We start from the raw sequence: 7,222 nt of genomic DNA on the forward strand, positions 1-7,222 counted from the left end.
ACAAGCATATACTCTTTGGTAGCATATTTTGTTCTTCCAACAAACTAAAGTGATTTTAATAAGGCTTAATAATATTTAATGGGAACCTTCTGTTCTATTTTTAAAATCTAGTCTTTTGACTACGTTGACTTTTGAATGGTGGCATCTTTACCAAGTACATGGAACGTCTGTAATAGTGAGAACAGGTTGGGAGACAATAAAGGTTTTGATTATAAGTCATCTATATGATTAAAAAACATTGCAGACACTGCATGTTGTTACTTATATAAAATCAGAAAGAAAACACTCTTGTCAGGCTCCAAAATTTGTATATACTTTTAGGTCATAAGAGTTAATAGTTTTATTTATAACTTAGAGATTATGTTATTTATGTATGAAACAAAGCAGGAAAATATATTGAGAAGGAGTTCTGTTTACAGAGGACTTTAATGTGTTACATTTCTTAAATGTAAACGTATTTTTAATGCATACTTAAGTAATACTTAAGGAAACCAAACAAAGTAATGATACAGTTGCATTGTTGCGCATGTTGTCAGTGTCCAAAATAAAACCATTTTGGTGATATCAAAAAAAAAAAAAAAGAAATGATAGCAAACTTATCAAGCAAAGTGTAGAAAAGGTAATACAGTGTGGCCATGTGGAATTTTCCCTAGCCATGCCAGGTGGTTTGATATTTAGTTCAGTTCAGTTCAGTCACTCAGTTGTGTCCGACTCTTTGGACTGCAGCATGCCAGGCTTCCTTATCCATCACCAACTCCTGGAGCTTGCTCAAAATCTTGTCCATCGAGTTGGTGATGTCATCCAATCATCTCATCCTCTGTCGTCCCCTTCTCCTCCTGCCTTCAATCTTCAAGTTTGTTTATCTTCTGGGAAAGATCGAAGGTTTTATAGTAGCAAACCAATAATGTAGTTTGCCACAATAAAAATCAAAAGACAACAAACTTACTAAATATCTTAATAGCAGCAGAAATACCTAATAAAGCTGAATATATATTCACAATAAACAAGCAGTTTTTTAGGAAACTTGGAATTAAAAGAAAATTCATTAAACAGACCAAAATCATCAAAGAAAACTGTAAGCATCAATTAGAACAATGAAAACATTTACACTGAAACAAGAAACAAAGCCAGATGCCTGCCATCACAACTTCTAGAAACATTGTACTGAAAGTTAGTATAGTTAAAAAAAAAATTAACTATAAAAATTAGAAGAAAAAAGAAGAAAAAACTATCATTATGCTGAGATGCCAAGGTTTTCTGTGTAAAAATTACAAATCTATAGATAATTTATGGGAGTCAGCATTTGGAAATTTTTCTGAATACAAAAATATTAAGTATGAATTATATTTCAATATGTCAGCAGCAAACATACAGAAAGTTTAATTTTTTAAAAACATTGATAACAGGAATAAGAGCAGCAACAGATATGATATGCCTAGGTAAAAATATTTGATTTATTTAAGAATATTTCTTAAGTATATGCTACATGTATAGCACTATTGTACACACTTGAAATCCATCAGCAAATAAAAATTCAAAGATCCTTGTTTCATACAGGTGACATTTTAGTTAGAGGAGACAAAAATAAATGACAAACATGATTAACAAACAAACAGAAATAAATAGGATATTTGTTAGGACAGTATTGTGTACTATTAATGAATAGAATATAAAATGAGAAATGCTAAGGGAAAAATGCAGAGCGGGTGACATGTGAACAAAGAATGAAGGAGATAAAGGAGTCAGCAATGTCAATATTTTGGGGAGAAAAGTATTAAGGGCAAAGGGAAAAGCCAATGGTAAGGCCTAAGGCAGAAATATGTCTGGCACATTAAAAGTATAGTAAGGAGGTCAGTAGGGCTGAAGCAGAAGAAGCAAAATGGGGAGTAGAAGGAGATAAAGGTACAGAGGTAATGGGGCACCAGATCACCATGAGCTATATAGGCAACTGTTAGAACTTTGCAAAATAGTAAAATAAAGAAATATTGCAGAAATTCAAGCCAAGATGGGATACAATCTTACTAAGTAATAAATTAAAGATCTACCAGACTTCTATGGAAATTTTGTTGAGAGACATTAAGTAAACTCAATAAATGCAGACAAACCATGGTCATGAATTAGGAATTCAATATCATCAGAACATAAGCTCTCCTTCAATCTATAGATTCAGTACGTTGTGTTGCTCAGTTGTGTTAGACGCTTTGTGACCCCATGGACTGCAGCATGCCAGGCTTCCCTGTTCTTCACTGTCTTCCAGAGTTTGCTCAAACTCATGTCCATTGAGTCGGTGATGCCATCCAAACAGCTTACCCTCTGTGACCCCCTTCTCCTCCTGCCCTCTGTCTTTCCCAGCATCAGGGTCTCAAAATAAATTTCCAACAGGTCATGTATATGGATCTGTGTGTGATTAATGATGAGTTAAATTTAGAATGTTCATTGAAGACTAAGGGGCCAGTTAGGAGAAAATTCTCCAAGGGTTCATGATGTTTCTATACATTTTTTAAGTAGAGGTCCTTTGTTCTCAACTATTTTTGTAAAGATGTTTATATAGCAAATAGCCTTGGAAGATAAAGATAGTGTCTCTCTTTAGCACAAAAAGGCTTCCCTGGTGGCTCAGCTGGTAAAGAATCTGCCTGCAATGTGGGAGACCTATTCGATCCCTGGGTTGGGAAGATCCCCTAGAGAAGGAAATGGCAACCTATTCCAGTATTCTTGCCTGGAAAATTCCATGGACAGAAGAGCCTGGCGGGCGATAGTCCTGGGGTTGCAAAGAGTCTGACATGACTGAGCACACACAGGATACAGGATGGAATAAAAAGAAATGGATAAATGAAGCTGGAACCCTACCTCAAACCATATTAAAAAATAAACTTCAAGTATATTAAAGAAATCTAAATATGAAATGCTCAAAATTCTCCAAGCCAGGCTTCAGCAATACGTGAATCGTGAAATTCCAAATGTCCAAGCTGGTTTTAGAAAAGGCAGAGGAACCAGAGATCAAATTGCCAACATCTGCTGGATCATCGAAAAAGCAAGAGAATTCCAGAAAAACATCTATTTCTGCTTTATTGACTATGCCAAAGCCTTTGACTGTGTGGATCACAATAAACTGTCGAAAATTCTGAAAGAGATGGGAATACCAGATCACCTGATCTGCCTCTTGAGAAACCTGTATGTAGGTCAGGAAGCAAAAGTTAGAACTGGACATGGAACAACAGACTGGTTCCAAATAGGAAAAGGAGTAGGTCAAGGCTGTATATTGTCACCCTGCTTATTTAACTTATATGCAGAGTACATCATGAGGAACGCTGGGCTGGAAGAAGCACAAGCTGGAATCAAGATTGCCAGGAGAAATATCAATAATCTCAGATATGCAGATGACACCACCCTTATGGCAGAAAGTGAAGAACTAAAGAGCCTCTTGATGAAAGTGAAAGAGGAGAGTGAAAAAGTTGGCTTAAAGCTCAACATTCAGAAAACTAAGATCATGGCATCCAGTCCCATCACTTCATGGCAAATAGATGGGGAAACAGTGGAAACAGTGGCTGACTTTATTTTGGGGGGCTCCAAAATCACTGTAGATGGTGACTGCAGCCATGAAATTAAAAGACACTTGCTCCTTGGAAGGAAAGTTACGACCTACCTAGATAGCATATTAAAAAGCAGAGACATTACTTTGCCAGAAATGTCTGTCCAGTCAAGGCAATGGTTTTTCCAGTAGTCATGTATGGATGTGAGAGTTGGACCGTAAAGAAAGCTGAGCGCTGAAGAATTGATGCTTTTGAACTGTGGTGTTGGAGAAGACTCTTGAGAGTCCCTTGGACAGCAAGGCGATCCAACCAGACCATTCTAAGGGAAATCAGTCCTGAATATTCTTTGGAAGGACTGAAGCTGAAGGTAAAACTCCAATACTTTGGCCACTGATGGAAAGAACTGACTTATTTGAAAAAACCCTGATGCTGGGAAAGATAGAAGGTGGGAGGAGAAGGTGACGACAGAGGATGAGATGGTTGGATGGCATCACCAACTCAATGAACATGAGTTTGAGTAAACTTCGGGAGTTGGTGATGGACAGGTAGGCCTAGCGTGCTACGGTCCATGGGGTCGCAAAGAGTGAGACACAACTGAGTGACTGAACTGAACTGAACTGATTAGAGGTTGGGATTTTGCGCCTAATGATATCAGCTTGACCTCAGGGGAAGAAAGAAGGCTGAAGATTGAATCACAGGACTAATGATTCAATCAGTAGTGCTTACCTAACGAAGCCCCAATAAGAACTGGGACACCAACGCGTGGGCGAGCTTCCCTGGTTACGACACTCCACATCATTGTGCAGGAGGGTGAGGACCCTGACCGTACACAGAGAGGACAAAGGACGCTTCATGATGGAGACCCTCCCAGACTTTGCCCTGTGCATCTGTCTTCAGCTGGTCCTGATCTGTATCCCTTTGCTATAGTAAAACTGAGTTCTGAGTTATTTTAGTTAATTATTGAATCTGAAACTGTAGTGAGAACCCCTGAATTTTTAGCCAGTTGGTCAGAGGTTGGGTAGCCTGGAGACTCCTGACCTCGTAGCTTGTTTCCAAAGCAAAGGCAGTTTTGTGGAGATAATAATGCCTACATATTTGATTATGTTGCTTCCTTTAATATCTATTTTCTTTTTCTTCCTTTCTTTCTCTTTATTTTTTCTTTCCTTCCTGCTTTCTTTATCTTTCTTTGCCTAATTGTATTGGCTAGAACATTAATAGCAGTGTAAAATACAAAGTCATAGCAGTTACACTCAACTTGTACCTCCATTTTTTACCATTAAGCAGCATGCCAACAATCAGCTTGTCAAAGATAGATTGGAAGATTTATTTCTTTCTAATTTATCTAATTACTTCTTGGATTGCCTTAACTTTAAGAAGAGAAATAAATAATCTTTTAATTATTTATATTGAGAAGGTACTATTTTATTGAGGTAGGAAGATAAAAGCTTAGTCAGATAAGAAAATTAAGAGGTCTGTTTTACAATACAAAATAAAACATTGAACTTAATCAGAAATGGGCTACAACTTCTAATGAATTCTTACCTAATTGATATATACTGCTTTATAGTTACAGTGCAAATAATGTCTCTCTGGTCATATCTGAAAAGAAGACACTCAAAACCCATCTGTCAAGATCACCAAATTCCACTCTATCTCCACAGGGCTTTTGCCCTGCTGCAGCTCCACGATCCTGGGAATGTACTCATGTCTAAAGAACTGTTCTGGTTATTCTTGTTTCTGCATGGAATCAGAAACCAGACATGCTTCAGTGAGCCTGGAAGAATCCTCAGTGTCTACCAGAATTTACTGAGTTATAGCTCTTAGTGCCCAAATAGGAGGTCTTGTCTTAATCCTAACTTAGACACTTGAAAGAGTTTCCCCTCATAAAACTTGTAATTGTCTGACATGAGGCTAAGGCTGAACCTCCTGCTTTGCCAAGGGCTCCTGGTCCAGATTCCTGCCAAAGATGCAAAGGTTCATCAAAGTGATTTTTGCAACTGTCATCATAGCAGTGGACCCTGTTCCAAATCAAAGAAAAAGCTCTAGAATTTTCTTATCAATTCTCTTTTATAATATATCACTTTCTTTAATATTGTTTATTCATTCTTATTCTCCTTAAGTTTGTTATTCGTTTCTAGTTTATTGAGCTGATGACTTAATTTATCTTTATCATTCTTTCCATTGTTAAATAATACAAATGTTTACTAATTTCTTAATTTCTTCCTGTGTATAACTGACTCAACTTTATTCCTTCATTTTCAACATGCACTATTCACATTACATTGGGAAGGACTGATGCTGAAGCTGTAGCTCCAAATCATTGGCCATCTGACGTGAAGAGTCAACTCACTGGAAAAGACCCTGATGCTGGGAAAGATTGAGGGCAGGAGGAGAAGGGGATGACAGAGGATGAGATGGTTGGATGGCCTCATTGACTCAATGGATATGAGTTTGAACAAACTGAGGGAAATAGCGAAGGATAAAGGAGCCTGGCAAGCTGCGGTTCATGGGGTTGCAAAGAGTCAGATATGACTTAGCGACTGAACAACAACAACATTGACATTACTATTATTTATTTAAATTGCCTAAAATTTCATAAGGCTATTTTTTTAAAATGTGTGTCAGTTCTCCTCTTACACTGTTGGTGGGAATGCAAACTAGTACAGCCACTATGGAGAACAGTGTGGAGATTTCTTAAAAAACTGGAAATAGAACTGCCATATGACCCAGCAATCCCACTCCTGGGCATACACACTGAGGAAACCAGAACTGAAAGAGACACGTGCACCCCAATGTTCATCACAGCACTGTTCATAATAGCCAGGACATGGAAGCAAGCTAGATGCCCATCAGCAGACAAATGGATAAGAAAGTTGTGGTACATATATACAATGGAATATTACTCAGCCATTAAAAAGAATACATTTGAATCAGTTCTAATGAGATGGATGAAACTGGAGCCCATTATACAGAGTGAAGGAAACCAGAAAAATAAACACCAATACAGTATACTAATGCATATATATGGAATTTAGAAAGATGGTAACGATAACCCTGTATGCAAGACAGGAAAAGAGACACAGATGTATAGAACAGACTTTTGGACTCTATGGGAGAAGGCGAGGGTGGGATGATCTGAGAGAATAGCATTGAAATATATATATTATCTATGGTGAAACAGGTCACCAGCCCAGGTTGGATGCATGAGACAAGTGCTCAGGGCTGGTATACTGGGATGACCCAGAGGGATGGGATGGGGAGGGAGGTGGGAAGGGGTTCAGGATGGGGAACACATGTAACTCCACGGCTGATTCATGTCAATGTATGGCAAAAACCACTACAATATTGTAAAGTAATTAGCCCCCAACTAATAAAGATAAATGGGAAAAAAAAAGAGAGAGAAAGAAAAAAATGTGTGTCAGTTCCAAAATTCAAGGCAGAACGTAAAGTTACAGAGGTGGAACTTAATTCCTACCCCTTGAGTAGGTGTTGATTTAATGACTTGCTTCTAATAAATCAAATGTGGAAGGAAAAAATAGTAACTTTACAACAGAGAAAACTGACAGAGACCACTTCGTGATCAGGGTGGACAGCACCAGTACTAAGTCATGTAGATATTATATGCCCTCTGATATGATATATATATTTATCTGATATCCTTCCCCAAAATCTATAACCCCAGTATAACCATG

The sequence above is a fragment of the Cervus canadensis genome, chromosome 5 (assembly GCF_019320065.1).
Source record: "Cervus canadensis isolate Bull #8, Minnesota chromosome 5, ASM1932006v1, whole genome shotgun sequence".
Taxonomy (NCBI): Eukaryota; Metazoa; Chordata; class Mammalia; order Artiodactyla; family Cervidae; genus Cervus; species Cervus canadensis.